This window comes from Natrix helvetica (assembly GCF_964273705.1).
Source record: "Natrix helvetica genome assembly, chromosome: 1".
In the NCBI taxonomy this organism is placed as follows: Eukaryota; Metazoa; Chordata; class Lepidosauria; order Squamata; family Natricidae; genus Natrix; species Natrix helvetica.
The window spans coordinates 272,209,310-272,228,491 of record NC_138548.1 but is presented as its reverse complement, the minus strand read 5'-3'; the positions used below and the strand labels follow the sequence as shown (position 1 = coordinate 272,228,491).

Genomic DNA, 19,182 nt, shown 5'->3' with positions numbered 1-19,182 from the left:
ACTGGTTCGCCCGATCCGGGCCAAACAGGGAGCAACCCGCCTCTGCTCCTAATGCTTTGAGAGTAATTGAGAGGAAAGGGGAAACTGAAGATCTTTTGAAATATTACTGCACTTTGTGTTATAAGTGAAATAATGTTTGTGTTTTCTTTCTTGTCATTAATGTAGGTTGTTTTGGAATTGTTGTTGTTGTTTCTTTTTTCTTTTTTTGGGTGGGAAGAGTTGGGGAGGAATATTCCTTAACAATGCCCAGAATGATATAGGATTATCCCAATGTTGGGTTGTGCAGATATTGATGGAGCTGCTATTGATGTGGGCTATGTGCTCCCAGTGAAATGGCAACCCTTCCCAGCCATTCCAACTTTCCCTTCCTTAGGCAGTTCAAGTTCAGAACCTGTATTTTAAACCCAAATGGGCTGTTCAAAAGGCAACTGGACTTTCTTGGTTTTCTTCCTTGGGAATGTTTTGCTTCTCATCTTAAGGAAACCAACACCTTTGGGGCAACCTTAGTTTTGATGATTGAAACTCTCCATAGATATATATTAAACTGACTTCCTAGAAAATGAGCCATTTTTAGAACCAGAGGCTAAATCTGGAAACTACTTTAGATATGCCACATGTGACATGCCCCCCAGAATATTCTGTACTCTTGATGTGACACAGGAATTTGCCACGGTTCACTGGTATTTTATAATGGACTTTTCACAGCAAAAACTGGCATAATCCTTACCAACCCACTTTTTTCTGAGCTACATTCAAACTGTTGTCTGAGTTATGCTTTTCAACTAACTATTATTATTTAGCTTAAAAAGTAGCAGCTGGTGATTAAAACAGTAGCTGAGAATCTTCCAATTCCCATTATAGTCTCCTCTCAGGCTGCCGTGGAGGTAATGTCTTCTAAACTCAGTGGCCTAATAAATATTGCCGATGACTGTCCATTCTAAAAATTTGTTCAGGAAAATAAATGAACATGATATGTGACCAATAAGGTTTTTTTCAAGTGTTAAACTGTGTCCTTTCTACATTAGATGAGTTATCCCTCCAGTCCTGGTTCTAGAACTGTCTTCCTGTATTTCCTGCAATCTGACACCCACATAGTAGCTTGATTTCCCTCCCCCCCCTTTCTTTATTTTTTTTCTCTTTTTTATATTTGATAATATGCGCTGGCTTTTCCCAACACATTAGAATTCATGCAAATTTAATGGAAAAATAGACACAAATAGCAAACAAATGGGAATTTTTCTTAACTTTTCATCAAACTTTTATTTTCCATTTTTCACTTTACAGTGGCTTTTGTGAAGTTTTAAGAAGTTCAACAACTTGACTGACCACATCTATGATCAGAGAACAGAACCATACTTGATCTCCCCACTCTCTCTTCAGCCATGTTCTTTCTTTTTAGGACTTACCAAGGCACTGTGTAAAATTCTCAGTCTTATAGTTCTCATCAAAAAAAAAGAAGAAAGAATACAGATGTCATGATCCAGGCAACTCTGCTGAGGATTTTTTTTAAATTGACCAGCTGTCTTACAGATGCATATCAATCACTTTCAGTGACCTTGCTGGGCATTTTTCATCTTTTTTTTGTGTGTGTCCATTTGCTATTTGACACAGGAACCAGTGGTGTAACTGCTCATTTAATACCAGACAGTGTAATACCCTTGCAGCTTGGCATGCCTGTCAGGTTGATTTCATTAGCACGATAAGATGCATAGACTCCTTTTTATCTCCTCTGTTCTCCTTCTCTCTGTCTTTCTCTGTAATTTGGGTCTTTAAAGTCTTTGCTGTCTCCTGATCTGCAGATAATTGTTTACTGTAATACTAACCAGGAAAAGAGCTGATAAACTCCAGATGTAGCCAGGTCGTCAAATTCACTTTCTTTGCTCTATGCCCATGGCTATGGACCTCAGATAACATTTTGCCACTGTCTGCAGTTCTCTAAAACTGTGAAGAAAACTGCCCTCGTTAAGATGGACAGTGATTAAACGTTCAGCCTGTTTTTGAGTAAAAGGATCTTTTATTTCATGTTGCAAGCAGCACAACATGTACACACACACACAAACAAACACACACACACACACACTGTCTATTTGTTAGAATACTGCCTCCCGTCTCCTGCCTCACTTAACCCTCTGTCATTTTCACATGCTCTATTCCATGTCCTAATCTCATTTTGCTCTGATAGGAACCAGCATGCAATAAGGTAGCCTTTTGAGATCAAAGGGTTGGATGTCCCTCCCCCAGTCAAGAGGAGTCCCTTGGATTTTTAAAAATCAGTGGATTTTTTTTTTGCAAAATGTAATTGATGAGAAACAAGTTATTCCAAGAAGAGGCCCAAATAGAATTATTTTTAAAAAAAAAATCTTCGAAAGCAACTCCTGGTAAGTTTCCTCTTCCATCTTCCTCACTGTTTCAGGGTTTGTTACATGTTCCATACAATATGGATTCTGTATGGATAAAACCAGATTAGCTTAGTGGTTAAAATATTAGTTCTGGGATTCAGATTGTCACTTAATTGCAGATTTCTCTGAATGATTTCAGGCAAGTTGCTTTCTCTTAACCCTACCTGCCTCACAAGTTGTTATATGGATAAAATGAAGGGAAAGCTCCATATAATCTGTGACATGAATATGGAGCTTTCCCTTCATTTTATCCATATAACAATTTGTGAGGCAGGTAGGGCTAAGAGAAAGCAACTTATTATTATATTCTATTTGCTCTTTAAGTCAGCTATACTTCCATAAACCCAGGGATATTGCTAAAGGCTCCACCAATCTCTTTCCTGGTTCGGGAAATTATTGTGTTTCTTTTGTTTTATTTTATATATAGGTGGAACATGGAAAAAGGTAGAATAACACAATCAGTTTGTTATTATTTAAATGAGGAAATGGATTAACTCTTATTAAATGACTTAATAGTGGTTATTTTCAAATTAATATTGCAATTATAATCTAGGCTATTCATCCTTTCCTTACCTGATATTGAATATATATTCATAAATCAGTTTCCTTGACAGATGGAGGTTTCCTAGTGTGTGGACTCCACGCTAACCTCAGACCCATAGCTTCCATTCACACCTTCTAAATTCTCTCCCCTTTCTAGAATATAAACTGGAATCTCCATTATTAAACTTTGATTGGCAGTCTTAATACTAAATCATTACAAATTGCCAAAAACAGCCAGAGAGAAAACAAATTAAAAAGTGACACAGAACGCAGAGGAAATGGTTTTGAAGGACAGCTGGAAGATCCAGTATAAAGACAAGGTCAGATAAAAGGGGTCTGAGCCTAGGCTAAGAAAGTAGCATGAGTAAATATCTAAAACAAGCCCCTCCTAGAGGCTTGTCTTAGATGTTTACTCATGCAACTTTCTTGGTCCAGGCTCAGACATACAGATAAACTATGTGTGTGTGGTGTGTGTGTGTGTGGTGTGTGTAAAGTGAGGTGGGTAGTGCATTCAGACTTTCAAGATTCTGTGCTATAATTGTGCAGGTAGTCCTTGCTTAATGACCATTTAAAGTTACAATGAGCTCCAAAAAAACAAAAAAAACAAACCCTATCAACCCAGATTTGAAGTTCTGACATTTTCTTCCAGTCACATGATTGCATTTTTGGCACTCAGTTGGTGACCAATATTTATGGTTGTCTGCAGCACCCTGGGGTCACATCAGTGGTAGGTTTCAATTTATTTTACTACTGGTTTGCTTGTGCGTGTTCGCACAACGCTTCTATGCATACGCGGAAGCATCCGGGTGGGTGGGTGAAATCTTCTGCCACCGCCAATACCAGTTTGCCTGATCTGGGGCAAACCAGCAGAACTCGCCCCCTCTCTGGATCACATGTCTATGATTTACAATTTATTTTTTTATTTTTTGTTGGAAACCAGTGTTAACTTCTGATTTTTAGCAAAATGGGTTCACTTCATGACTGCTATGTTTGCCTTACAACTACCATGTTTGCTTAGTGCCACTATATATATTGAATCAGTCACATGATGGCCCACTCAATGAACAGCACAACTAACACCCATAATTCCAGACTCATTTATGGTCATAAATTGATGACTATCAGTACAGCAACAGTATGGATCTACATGGCATTGGTTTCCTAGCATGGTCTACCTTGAAGGGCTGATGGGTGTTGATGGTTATAATGTCAGGTTTAGACACCTTTCATTTTCTATGCATTTATTGCATTCAACAATAACTTGGAGATATTAGTTATTCAAAACAATAGTCTCGTATAACGTGGGGTGTTGATTGAGTTATGGTTTATAATTGTTCTATACAATTCTGACCAACCACATTCTATTAGTGATCCTTATTTTTCTGTAATTATATAGAAGACAATTAAGCACCTACACCATATTGTAGTGATTTATGTCACCACATAAGTACATAAGATTTATACAGTGACTACACTACGTAAGACTTATGCAGTGACTAAAAAAAAAAACCCAAATAAATTGCAAAGAAAGATAAAAGAAATAAATTAGCATATATCAGCCTTACAATAGCAAAATACATGTAGCAGCATTCTATATCCATGAAGGCTAATTTCTCTTTCTTTCTCTTCCTTGCTTTTGCACATTATGTTTAATTAAATTTATTTCATCCAGTAGCATCCAGAATCACAAATGTCTATTGAGGCAGGAGAAGGAATGTAATTTATCAGTGTTCTTCTACGAATGAAACAGACCATTGGAGGATGGTGTTCCTGCTCCCCCTGCAGTCTTCCATAAGAGTAAAAGGAAAAGTATATCATTGAGTTGTAGTCGATTCCTGATGACCACACGAACACATCTGTGTAATTTTATTTGGCAACATTATGGAAACAGTAAGTCATTGTTTTCTTCTAGATCTAGAATGTTTTCTCAATTTCCTGATCTAGTCTGCAGCCCTGGTGGTCTCCATTCAAATGATAATCCAGGCTGATCCTGTTTAGCTTCTTGAGATCAGACAAGGCCTGCAAACTTCCCACATCTACTCTGGAATAATAGGTAATTCTTTGGAGTAAGTTGGGGATATCTGCAGGACTACTGGGGGAAGTAGAGAAAGAGAGAGAGAGAAATTGTGTGAGAAGAAATTAAATTATATGTTTCATTTATTCCTTAAATCCACATTTTTGCAAATAAAATAAAGTTTGTAGAGGATTTCTCCCATTTATTCATTTCCACTGTAATTGAATGTGAAGATTATGATGAAAGAGATAATTCTGCACATGTCAATTCTCTCTCCTTCCTCTTAGATTGCAAAAGACAAAGCAACAATAACAATATAAGAAAAGTGTTAACAGAAGTAGTCATACAAACTTTTTTTCCAACTTAAGACTTCGAAAATAATTTATAACTTAAACCTTTCCCTGTTGCACTGGTCAGCATAAAGTTGAATGGGAATGTGACTGGTATGTTTGATTTTTTTGCTTGAAAGTGCCATGGCACAACATGATTTGTTACAGAGATGGTATCATCAGACCAAGCACATAATCTCACATATATTTTCATGTGCCAGCTTTCATGTTTCATGAAAGCTGGCACATGAAAGCTGGTTTCATTAAGCCATTAAATACATTAACTGGTAAATGCAATTTTTTTTTTGCATATAGTAATGCTGAAAGTTTATTTTGCCAACACTTTTGGCTCATTTTGCTTTTGAAGTAGTTATACATTACTTGGGTTAATGGTTAGACTGTGTTCTTGTTTATGTGCAACTGAAAGATAGGATGCCAAATTATGATTTTAATGTAGATTTTATTTGTTATTTGTATTATTTTATTCTAGAATTTTTAACTAGATATTTCTTGAGTATTTTTACTGTAAAAGTACTCTTGGTCTTTGACTGTAATAAATATTGATTGACTGACTGAATTGTATTTATAGCAAGACTGGTAGATTTGTGGCCATTTAGATATTAGAATACATACCTCTACAGATATATTCTAGCACTGAATGTGTTAATTAGCACTTCTGGGAAGTGTGTGTGTGTGTGTGTGTAATTTTTTTAAAAAAAAATAAGTTAAAAATTAACACAAACTAATATAAAGAAGAAAAAAGACCAAAGCAAAAGCAAAAAGTGCAAGAAAAGTAAAAGTAAAGAAAAATATAAAAGAAAGAGGAAAAAAAGATAAGAAGGTGGCTTTTGATATTCTTCACAGCAGTTATATGTACAAATATATTTTGATTTCCCTCTCTAAAGATACATATTCTTCTTCTTTATATAATCCACATTGTCTAATCATCAAAACCATAAATTACAAGCTTTTTCATTTTTATGCAAAAAATTCAGTTTCCCAGTCACCAATAAATGTAGATAATGACTTTTTTCTAATTAAAGAAGTAGGGAGTTGCAGTTTTACAACATATGGAGATTCACAGATGTAGCTAACGTTCATTGCTTTATGTTATTTCATCAGAGACTAATTATAAATTCAAGCATTTGCTGAGACATATATTGAGGTAGATAAGGTATTCAAAGAAAAATAAGAATAATTGCTTGAGAGATGCTGAAAATGTTATTGTCCACAGGTGACCACATATGGGTTAATTGTGAATAGATAAAATTAACATTTTAAGTCTCTCATAGCCTTGAATAAGCCAATCTAATTTATCCAATCTATCTTTGTCTAGTCTAATTGTCCAGATAACAATTCAATAAGGTTATTTCTTTCTCAATATCATTATTTTAGGTTAAACTCGCAAAAATATTAATCTTTCTGTAGAGACTCATCTAAATGATAATTATCTAAAAAACAAAACAAAATGTGAAAAACAAAATATCCTAAGATATTTCTGAAGGCTTCTAGGATCTTCTACTCCTTAGAATTTTTAGCTTTTTCTAAAAGGCAACAATAGGAATTTCAGCATAAGAATATTAAATTTACACTGAATGCTATATCTAGACAATATTGGTGTAAGATATTCTATGACTGATATATTAGCCCAGTTTTAATTACTAAAATATTAAAATAAATATCAGAAAATTTTATTTTTAAAAAAAATTGATGGACATGTAATAATCAGTTTGGATATTTTTTCATAAATGGTAGCAATGCTGTAAAGCTTAATAATGTTGAAAAATATTAATACTAGAATAAAATAAATTTTAAAAGTTGAATTCCAGAAGGAGGAGCTGACGTCGCAACGACACGACGTGTGATCTTGGAACTCCAAGATCGCAGTTGATACTTTTGCCGCTGGACGGTCCTTTTGGATCTAAATCAAAGAGACAGTGACAGGGAAGAGTCCTGCTGATCTCAGGGACACCGCAAAATCCCTGATTGATCCAGGAGAATCTCTTTTTGCTCGTGACAGAAGCGCAGCCATTGAAGCTGCTGAAGTTGGGACAGCTCCGGAACAGGAAGAAAATGGAAAGAGAAAGTGTGTCCATCTGGTGAGAAAATCTTATTATTATAAAAGAGACTACCCCCAAAAAAGTTAAAGCTAAATTAAATTTGAAAACAGAAGAGAACAAGTGGCGAAATTAAGCTACATTAGGCAGTGTGTTATACCTTTTTTTAAATTTTCTTTTATGGATGGAACTTTTGCAAATGTTTCCTATTCTTTAAATTGAACAGACTAGTTTTTCTTCTTCTACTTTTTTATATTCTTTTTTTATACCTATGGATTAAAATCTTTTTCCTTATTTTCATAATGCTGGATTGGATGGTTTTTTTTTTTTTTTGCTCCATTTAAGAATTTTGTTTTCTTTTAGCCTGGAATATAAAGAAGATATAAACGGAATACAAAGAGGGCTGTAATAACAGAGGGAAAAGGAGTAACACTGCCACTTGGAAGCTGGAGGCTTGGAAGGCTTGGAAATATTGTCTTTTCTTTTTTCTCTTTGATCATTTGACTTTGCATTTCAAGGTTCCTCAGCTTGTTTATAGAGAGTGATAGCGAGAACAGAATGGGCTGTTTATACAGGTGCTCTTCAGGAGCTTTATTGGCAGCTGGAGTGGAGTGAAAACAAACCCTTGTCTTGAAAGATTATAAATGAACTTGCTTTAAATAAAAAGTTTTGAATGCCAGAGTGGCAGTGTTTACAATTTATTTATTTATTTATTTATTTATTATTCATATTTATAGACCGCCCCCTCTCCCGAAAGGGACTCGGGGCGGTGTACAGTCACTAAAATGCGTTATAAAATACATACATAAAACAGTTAAATAATTAAATACGTAGGTGGAGGAGGTTGCAAGACTGTATATAGAATAATAAATATAGTACATTAAAAGCTCTAATAACCCAGGAGTTAAAATATTACCCAAAATTACCCATTAAAATATATCCACCGGGAGGTAAAAACTAAGAATGTGCCAGGCCAGCTAATCGAAACAGGTGAGTCTTTAATTTTTGACGGAAGGAACAGAAGTCAGTGGTAGTTCTAATGTCGGGGGGGGAGGTCATTCCAGAGGGTTGGGCCCATCACAGAGAAGGTCCTACCCCTAGGCGTCGCCCGCTGGCACTGCCTAGTGGACGGCACCAGTAGTAGTCCCTCCCTGTGAGAGCGGATTGGTCGTAGGGATGTGTGCGGGAGGATACGATCCCGCAGGTAACTGGGTCCTGTGCCATGGAGCGCTTTAAAGATGGTAATCAATACCTTGAAATGCACCCGAAAAACCACAGGTAGCCAGTGCAGCTCGCGCAGGAGAGGTGTCACGTGGGAGTATCTTGAGCTCCCCATAATCACCCACGCGGCTGCGTTCTGGACTAGCTGTAGTCTTCGGATGCGTCCCAAGGGAAGCCCCATGTAGAGAGCATTGCAGTAGTCCAGGCGAGACGTCACCAGCGCATGAGTGACCGTGCGTAGGGCATCCTGGTCCAGTAGGGGGCGCAATTGACGCACCAGGCAAACCTGGTGGAACGCCCCCCTTGCCACGGCTGCCACATGGTCATCCATAGACAGCCGGGCATCTAGGAGGACGCCCAAATTGCGCGCCCGCTCCACAGGGGGGAGTTGTTCACCCCCTATGGCCAGCGATGGAGTTAGCTGGCTGAACCGGGGTGCCGGTAGCCACAGCCACTCAGTCTTGGAGGGGTTGAGTTTGAGTCTGTTGTCCCCCATCCAGACCCCGACGGCTTCCAAACACTGGGACATCACTTCGACAGCCTCGTTGGGGTGGTTTGGGGTTGAGATGTACAGCTGCGTATCATCAGCGTACAGATGGTATTCAACCCCAAAACCACGGATGATCTCCCCCAGCGGCTTCACATATGCGTTGAACAGGAGGGGCGAGAGGACCGACCCCTGCGGCACCCCACAAGAGAGTGGCCTCAGGGTCGACCTCTGCCCCCCTGTCAACACACATTGCGTCAAGTTGGAAGAATGGCGCAACATGAAAAAGAAACCTTAACATTGCAAAATATTATGTTTGAACTTCAAAAATTATTAGATGTAACAGAGAAAGTTGAGAAGAGATTGGAAAACATAGATCGTAGAACAGTAAAATTTGATGGAAAAATTGAGGATGTTCATCAAATGAAGAAAGTGGAGGTTAGAGTGCTAAAAATTGAAGGAAAAAATAAACAAAGAGACAAGAAAATTGTTGATACTGACAGTGAAATGAGAGTGGTTGAAAAGGAAAGAGTGGAATATGGAAAGGGGAGATAGATGGACTGGAGCTCTACCCCAGATTTCAAATTATAGAAGAAGAAAAGAGAGAAGAATTGATAGAACTAAGGAGAGAAATTTTGTCAGAAGCACTAGTGATAACCAAAGATAAGCTGATCGAAGAAGCAGATGGAGGATTTCAAGCTTATACAAGATATGCAATAAGCAATAAGTTGTGAAGAGAAGTCCATACAAAACTTACTAAGGAAATAACCAGAATACTAATGCCACAAATGGCAAGAGACATAAGACTGCACTATTACTGGAAAGACACAGGTTGATGTAATGAAAGCTTATAATAAAAAAATAAGTCAAATTTAGTTAAATTTAGAGCATTATGTATAAAATGAAGTGATAATGGATACAGTTAAAATTGATTGAGAATGATAATAATGCATATACTGTATATGTATTGGTTTGATAAGAGAAAATTTGATATAAATTGCAAATGGTGACTACGAAAGGAGGTTTAGAAACTCTGTTATTAAATATAACCAATTTTTATTTAGAACATGTTATAAAGATGTAATGTTACTGGATGATATTGGGAAGAGCTAATGGAATGCCATTATGTGGTTTTGCTTTAAATCTGGAATATTTTATATAAAAGGATATAAAAACAATTATAGTCAAATGAAGGTTGAGGTATGATGATGATAATAGTATATATAAATATATTTGATTTAAAATATATGATTTGATATGAATTGTAGGTGATGACTGTGGAAGGAATGCACAGAATTTTTTGTAACCAATCAACACACTTTTTACAATTTGTAATGGAAGATACTTTTGTGGTTTTTTGTGTGTGTTTTGTCTGTTTGTGTTTATTCAAAAATAAAAAAAATCTTTATATAAAAAAAGTTGAATTCCCACTTCAACCTCTGATATTTTTTACTAATCTTCATGAAACCAAATATTCTTATAAAGTACACTGAATTAATTTTGTATATGCTAGCTACTGCAAAGATCCTATATGTCTTTTATTGGAAAAGATGTTTGATCACTTTTATAGAAGAACAGTTAACTACATTGTGGGAATATGACTTAATGTCTAGAATAATTTTGTATTTCAGGAGTAATTCTAACATAGAGATTAATTCAGTTTAGAAAATATTTTTCTAGATTACAGTTTAATACATGGATCTGTGCCACATCCACAATTAGGGTTTCTGTAAGTAGAAAGTGCATATTTTAATTTTATAGGAGTTTTAAATTAGATTTAGACTTTTACTGGTATGGACAGAATTTATTGCAGATAATTGAATTTTATGACTTATTAACTATAGAGTTAATATTGATTATAAAGCTTTTAAAATGATATATCCAGTTATTCACATTCAACTAATGATACTCTCATAATTTATAATGACTAACATACAGTATCTTAATCCTCTTAAATCCTGAGCAGTCCATTAAAATTGTGAAACAAACAGGTGATTTAAAAAAGAGAATTTCTAACTGTTTCCATTAGGAAACCTCATATGTGAAATTTCTCTACTTTCCAATAATGGTAACACTTTACTGAAGAAGTAATAGACAAGTTGACTTCCTTCATTAACAAATAGTTTGTCATATGCCAGTCCAGTACTATATACCTAGAGATACGTCTGTTCTTAAGAGGTTTCATTGGATTTTCAATTTTTTTTGCACAGGCAAAGTACCAGTGTAGATCTTCAAAAGGGGTGGTATTAACCTGGAAGGCCTGAAGGTTAAAAAGACAGCTTTATTTTTTCCCTTATACTGTAGTTCTGCATCTGTTTCTCTGCAATGCAGTTTGAAACAGGGTGGATACACACAATGGAGCCATACATTTCCATTGCTGAGCAAGGCAGTTGTTAAGTGAGTTGGGGCCTATTTTATGACCTTTTCTGCCTTTTTTGTTATACAAATCACTGCAATTGTTAAGCGAATCTGGCTTCCTCTAAATTAACTTTGCTTATCGGAAGCTGGCTGGGAAGGTTACAAATGATCATCACGTGACCCACCCCGCTCCCACATTTCAATCACGTGTCCCTGGAGATACTGCAATGGTCGTAAGTGTGAAAACTGGTCCTAAGGCGCTTATTTCAGTGCTGTTGTAACTTCAAATGGTCCTCAACAAATGGTTGAGTTCAGTTACAAATACTGACACCCAGCCAGGTCCCTTGTTCCTGAGGGCCCCATGGTAGCCTTATCCCTATTTTTCTTATGTCTATATCATTGCATGGAACTGCAAATATAATGGCAGGATGTATAGGTAGATGAAACCTGCCTGAAGCCCTTTGGTTCTGATAGTGCTGTTACATGGAGGTTGGACATCCTTTTGTGGAGATTGGATGACTTTTGGATGTCTGTGTGTGTGTGTGTGTGTGTGTGTGTGTGTGAGAGAGAGAGAGAGAGAGAGAGACAGAGACAGAGACAGAGACAGAGACAGAGACATAGACAGAGAGACAGACAGAGACAGAGACACAGAGAGAAATGTATAAAATATAATGGACCCTAAAGTCACAAAATCAAACTGACCATGTGTGTTAAGCGTTTGTGATAAGGCCTTTATCCTGCAGCCTTTTCTTAATAAAAGAAAAAGAGAGGGAGGGAGAGAGAAATAGTAGCTTCGATTTCACCCACCAGCATCCAGAGTACCCCCTACAGCTTATTCATTTAGTGTATTAATTCAGTGAACGCATCTAGCCTTCAGCCGACATTAAGTTGCCTACCCCTCAAATCATTTTCCAAATGTCAGCAGAAGGCTTCAAATGCGTGGAAGTGCTGTACAAATGTTGTTGTTGTTTCTGTTGAAGCTCTGAGCCCATCCCTGGCTTAGATCCTATGTCTCAATTTACAAATTTACCCAATTACTCAATTTACCCACGCCATGTAAATTTCACTTTGCTCCTTGGCCGACTTTATAAGTAATAACAGCAAGTACTCACAAAGTATAAATTAGCCAAGGACAATAAGGTATCAGATTGCCTCTAAGGCAGAAACAAATGAATAGTTTGGCTTATTAATCACATGCCACCTTAACCTTTGATGTCTTGCTGTTCCAGTTTTGGTGCTCCATTAAGCAACCTTGAGTGACTGCTGCTGCAACCTCCACAAAACCAGAAATTGGGTTGGCAGCACATTTTGAGGACTTCAAAGGCAGTAATTTACCCTGAGATTGTTTCATTAAAGCACCCTTCCCAGTGTGAACAGCAATAACAGAAGAATCAAGATCAAAGAGCTTCCATCTTTTGAGATTTGTTACATAGAAAATTACATGCTGAGGGTGTCTTTTTCACAAATCATCTTGCCTCCCATTCCATGAAGAATGGTTTCAATTAGACCAGAAGCCTCCTTGACAGCTTAGAGGGTTATGATTGTCATTAACGTGGGAGTGGAGACTATTCTTCTCCCTCCCACCTTTCCCCCCACCCATCTGTAAAGCTATTCAAGTCTCTGATGTGCCTCTAGAGTCTAATTAGAAACAATTACACTGATAAACTAATTACAGGCAGTAGTATTTCAGATTCTGAGAAGATTTTTTTTTTTAGCCCGCTTATTATTTATAGAGTTATTTGGATTCTTTGTCCATGTTCCCCTTGGCAGTCTGAATTCTCAGATCTTTATTCCACAGTTTTCTCCTGATGTGGAACTGCCACAAGAGAAACTTCAGCAAAGTTGTGTGGAGACAGACTAGGTGGCACACACGTGAAAGGGCTTCTGGCAAAACTCTTGACTGATCTCCTCCTTGTTGGGATGCAGCTAACAAAAGAAGGGAGCACACAGTTGGATTTGGTAAAGATTTATTATTGCATTATCAGGCTCTGAGCGGCAGACAAATTGTGATATTCCTGCCCAGCTAAATCAGTGATTAACAATGTGCAAATAGCAGAATCTACTGTATATTAATAAAGCAATGAAGTAAAACATCACCTAAGCACATTACAGTGGAATGTATATAATCTTCTGGGAAGATTATATGGTTATATAAAGAGTAGGATTGTACAAGGCCCTCCACTCCAACTTGAGGTGTTGCTACAATCCAGACTCTCACAGTGGTTTAGGTTTAGGTTTATTGGACTTTAAACATATAAATCCAACAACAAACAAACATATATGCCGCCCTTCTCCCAAAGGACTCAGGGGGGGCGTACAACATAAAAACACATATTACAAAAGTTAAAAAAAAAAGATTAAATAGAATATCCAAAAAAAAAAAACAACCCAATAGACATTTACAATGAGATTTAGAAATTAAATTAAAATTAACAATAAAAATTAATAATTTATTTTATTCAGGCCAGGCCGGCTTGCTGGAAAAGCCAACTTTTTAGGGCGCGCCGGAAGGACCGGAATTCAGGAATTATGCAAAGCTCCGGGGGCAGCTCATTCCAAAGGGAAGGCGCTCCCAGCTGACATTGCCTGGCCGACGGCACCCTGAAGAGGCCAACTCTGTGGGATCGTACTGGACGGTGGGAGGCTACTGGTGGCAGTAGGTGGTCTCGCAAGTACCCTGAACCTAAGCCATGGAGCACTTTAAAGGTCATGTTGTGATTGGAAGCAACACAATCATTTGTAAAATTATGTCATAGAATAATAGAGTTGGAAGGGACCTTGGAGATCTTCTAATCAAAACAGGCGACCCCATACCCAAATAAATGGTTGTTGAGTCTATTTTTTGAAAGCCTCTAGTGATGTAGCATCCACAGCTTCTGAAGGCAAGTTGTTCCATTGGCTGATTGCTCTCACTGTTAGGAAATTTCTCCTTAGTTCTAGGTTGCTTCTCTACTTAATTGGTTTCCATTAATTGTTTCTCATCTTGGTGCTTTGCAAAATAGGTTGACCCCCTTGTCTTTGTAGGAGCCCCTCAGATAGTGGAATACTGCTATCATGTCTTTCCTAGTCTATCTTTTCATTAGACTACACATAGCCAATTCCTGTAACGGTTCTTTGTATGTTTAAGCTTCCAGTCCCCTAATCATCTTTGTTGCTCTTCTCTGCGCTATTTCTAGAGTCTCATCATTTGTATTCCAAGTGTGGTCTTATGAAGACTTTGTAAAGTGGTATTAGAATTACATATTAACTTTATCTCTCCTGTCCTGTCCTGTCCTGTCCTGTCCTCTCCTCTCCTCTCCTCTGGAATGCTCCACTTCAATGTCTTGAACTGAAGTTTCAAAATAGTCCAATAACTTGATGGCAATTTTTCTCCATGGAAAAAGATGTCTCTGCAAACATCCCTCTTATCAAATGGCAGAACTGCTCCAGCCAGGTTTTCCAAAGAGAAGTCTTGCTTTATTTGCTTTTTAGATTTACATCCCATGTGAAGACAAAAGCTTATGTTTGCCTTACATGAGATCTCCCCCCCCTTTTTTTTTTTATTCCCATAAATTTCCTGTGCAGTGGAGCTGAGAGGGACTTATAGTCACCAATGAGTTTCTATGGTTTAAGGAGGATTTACGCCTGGTGCATCAGCTTTACAACACTGAGGTACATCCTGAAGGAGCTCTTTGACTAAAGCCTCATTAAATGAAAGCTTCTTCGAAGCGCCATACAGTCTTACAAATCAGTACATTTCTTTCACTGCAATTTCAAAAGAATTTTCCATTCCCTGGGACAAAATAATTGTAAGACCTGTCACAATATGATCTTCTGACTCATCCCACTAGCTTATTATAACAGTTAAAAAGAAATGATGATCAATGTCTCCTGTCAGCCAAAATGATGGGGCAACATTTCTGTAACTGAAAACAGCTGTTGTATCATGTTGTGTCCTCTTCCTTATATATTTATTTATATCCCACCTTTATTATTGTTACAAATAACTGAAAATGGTGAATATATCCAACACACCTTCTTCCTTCTATTTTCTCCATAACAACAATCCTGTAAGTTGGGCTGAGAGAGAATGACTAGTGCAAGTAAAAAGGTTATCATTTCAGAAATAAATGCTATATAGTGCTGTTTATGCATCATAATGTATGATGTGTGCAACTATGAGAACCTAACTACTACATCAAAAATGATGCTTACAAGTATGAAAGCCATCTGTGTTTTGAAAGAAAAATCTAAACTCATTTTGACTTGTATTTCATATTCTTGACAAAAAGCAGAAAATACTACCCTCTGTATTGGTTATAAGAATACCGTGGAAGCTTCAATGGTAAAATATTTCCTATATTTTCATGAGAACATCAGATTTCTGTTTCCCCTTTTAAATCAAGCTCAGCCTTATTCCAATACTTGAAGTATATTTCTATAATGCTATTATGGATATTTTAACAGAAGTATCCTAAGTAAGAAGACAAAACATGAACATCAAGATGATGAAGTGAAGAGGACTGTGCTGGCCAAATGCAATTGTATCTGCTAGGCAGTATAGTTGCTTTTCCTCCTTCACACCACCCTCCTGAAGAAAATATTTTTCTGTTGATTGGATGTTTGTAGACAAGAGGGTGTTTTTCACCACTGAAAGGATTGTAAGAGGAAGGAGAAATTGGCTTCTAAGGATGCTCATTGTCAGAATTTAATTTCTTCCCCTCCCAGTGACCCTTTTCGGCAAAAAAGGAAAGGCTCAACTCCCTTTTTTTTGCTTCTGAAAAGTCCCCAAGGGTAGGATTTGTATTTCAAAGACATGCAAACATCCTCAAAGCCCAATGCCCTTCTCCACAAAGGTTCTTTCTGAAGTTAAGGACAACCAGTGAGAGGATCACTGGTGCTAGTGAGCTTTAACTCTTCTCAAATTTCCACAAGTATCCAATTGTCTCTAGCCATTCTTGAAGTGTGGAAGACATTCCATTTCACATCAGGGGAAATAATCTAGTCCTTTTATAAATTAGACAGCTACCGAGATCTAGTTGGGATTCATGCATGTGGAAGTGTGTTTCTAACTGGATGAAGAACCATGCATGTAACTAGCTAGTTTCAGAAAGATTAAATTCACATAGGCCTGTTAGAAAATTGAGATCATTTTGTTGCTGAACTACTTAAAAGGGAAATGCCCATGGGTGGGCAAAGACGTAGGATGCATTCTTCTGTTCGCTGACAAACAACTGATACGCGTGTTTGCCAATTTTTATTTATTTATTTTCCAGCAACTTTATTTGTACATTACAGATGCCCACTAGAACAGGTAAGTAAAGTACAGGTAATACCTGTTTATTTTTACAACACATTAATTGGGGGTTAATACATCCATCATGGTTAAGCCACAACTTAGTCTAAACTAATTGATGCTCTATAGAAATACTTAAGATTTATGATTTGGTTTTAATTTAATAAACTTAGAATGTACATCTTTTCTGTAAACAAATTAACAATCTATTATATGACACACAGGATTGACAAAGCAGAAATACAGTAAATTCAAGTAATACAGTCCCTCTTCCCAGGAAACTCAGGACACGAGTAACAAAGTCTTGGACTTTAAGAAAGCTAATTTCAATAAACTTAGAGAGAGCTTGGGAAAAATTCCATGGATGAGAATCCTCAAGGGGAAAACAACTCAAGAAGCTTGGGAAATTTTGAAAAATGAGATTACAAAAGCCCAGTCTAGCACAATACCAATGAAGAAGAAAAATAACAGCTCCCAAAAGAAACCAGCATGGCTGCATAAAGAACTATCTGACAAACTGAAAGACAAAAAAGTTAATTATAAAAAGTGGAAGGAGGGGGACATAACTAAGGCAATATATCAGCAAATAGCCCGAGCCTGTAAAGATGAAGTGAGGAATGCTAAGGTTCACAATGAAGAAAGGCTTGCCACAAAAGTAAAAATTAACCAAAAAAAGCTTCTTCCAACATGTTAAAAACAAGAAACAAGTTAAAGAAACAATTGGTCCATTGCTAGGAGAAAGTGGCAAGAAGGTGACAAGCAACAGGGAGAAAGCAGAACTATTTAACTCATGTTTTGCATCTGTCTTTACACAAAGGGATAAAACAGTCCAACTTATCAAAAGCAGCACCACAAAAATCAGATTAGGAACACAAATTGAAATAGGGAAGAAAATGGTAAGTGAGCACCTGTCTACCCTAGACGAGTTCAAATCACCAGGACCGGATGGATTACACCCCAGGGTTCTGAAGGAACTAGCAGACGAGATCTCAGAACCACTGAATTATATCTTTCAGAGATCCTGGAACACCGGGGAACTACCAGAGGACTGGAAAAGAGCTGATGTGGTTCCCATCTTCAAAAAAGGGAAAAAATCCAGGATCCAGGAAACTACAGACCTATCAGCCTAACCTCAATACCAGGAAAGATTCTGGAAAAAATAATCAAGCAACGAATTTGCGAACACCTAGAAGCAAACAAAGTAATAGCCAAAAGCCAACATGGATTCGTCAAAAACAGATCATGCCAGACTAATCTTATTGCATTCTTTGATAATGTGACAAAATTAGTGGACCAGAGGAATGCCGTTGATATAGTTTACTTGGACTTCAGTAAGGCTTTTGATAAGGTAGACTATAACCTACTACTAGATAAAGTAGAAGAATGTGGGTTAGACAGCATCACCACCAGATGGATTCGTAACTGGCTGACCAACCGCACTCAACGTGTAGTTCTCAATGGAACTGCATCTACATGGAGGGAAGTATGCAGTGGAGTACCCCAAGGCTCTGTTTTAGGCCCAGTACTCTTCAACATCTTCATCAATGATTTGGATGAGGGAATAAATGGGGAACTCATCAAATTTGCAGATGATACCAAGCTGGCAGGAATAGCCAACACTCCAGAAGATAGGCTTAAGATACAGAAGGATCTTGACAAACTTGAACATTGGGCACTATCTAATAAAATGAAATTCAATGGTGAAAAGAGTAAGGTTCTACATTTAGGCAACAAAAATGGAATGCACAGGTACAGTATAGGTGATACCTTGCTCAGTAGTAGTAACTGTGAAAGGGATCTTGGAGTCCTAGTGGACAACCATTTAAATATGAGCCAGCAGTGTGCAGCAGCTGCCAAAAAAGCCAACACAGTTCTAGGCTGCATCAACAGAGGGATAGAATCAAGATCACGTGAAGTGTTAATACCACTTTATAATGCCTTGGTAAGGCCACACTTGGAATACTGCATTCAGTTCTGGTCGCCATGATGTAAAAAAGATGTGGAGACTCTAGAAAGAGTGCAGAGAAGAGCAACAAAGATGATTAGGGGACTGGAGACTAAAACATATGAAGAACGGTTGCAGGAACTGGGTATGTTTAGCTTAAGAGAAAGAAGGACTAGGGGAGACATGATAGCATTGTTCCAATATCTCAGAGGTTGCCACAAAGAAGAGGGAGTCAAACTATTCTCCAAAGCACCTGAGGGTAGAACAAGAAGCAATGGGTGGAAACTAATCAAGGAGAGAAGCAACTTAGAACTGAGGAGAAATTTCCTGACAGTGAGAACAATTAATCAGTGGAACAGCTTGCCTCCAGAAGTAGTGAATGCCCCAACACTGGAAGTCTTTAAGAAGATGTTGGATAGCTATTTGTCTGAAACGGTATAGGGTTTCCTGCCTAGGCAGGGGGTTGGACTAGAAGACCTCCAAGGTCCCTTCCAACTCTACTATTGTATTGTATTATTGTATTAAAATTGTCAGTTTTTTTTGAAATGATACAT

The 19,182-nt window shown here is 37.5% G+C and overlaps 1 long non-coding RNA gene across 1 annotated transcript; it reads left to right on the top strand.

The window, feature by feature from the left end:
• Window positions 1-2,330: 2,330 nt before the first annotated feature.
• LOC309384179 lies at window positions 2,331-8,746 on the top strand. The gene is made up of 5 exons (XR_014173972.1): window positions 2,331-2,378; window positions 3,592-3,669; window positions 4,615-4,832; window positions 7,104-7,384; window positions 7,706-8,746. It is a non-coding gene; the product is annotated as an uncharacterized lncRNA (long non-coding RNA).
• Window positions 8,747-19,182: the final 10,436 nt, after the last annotated feature.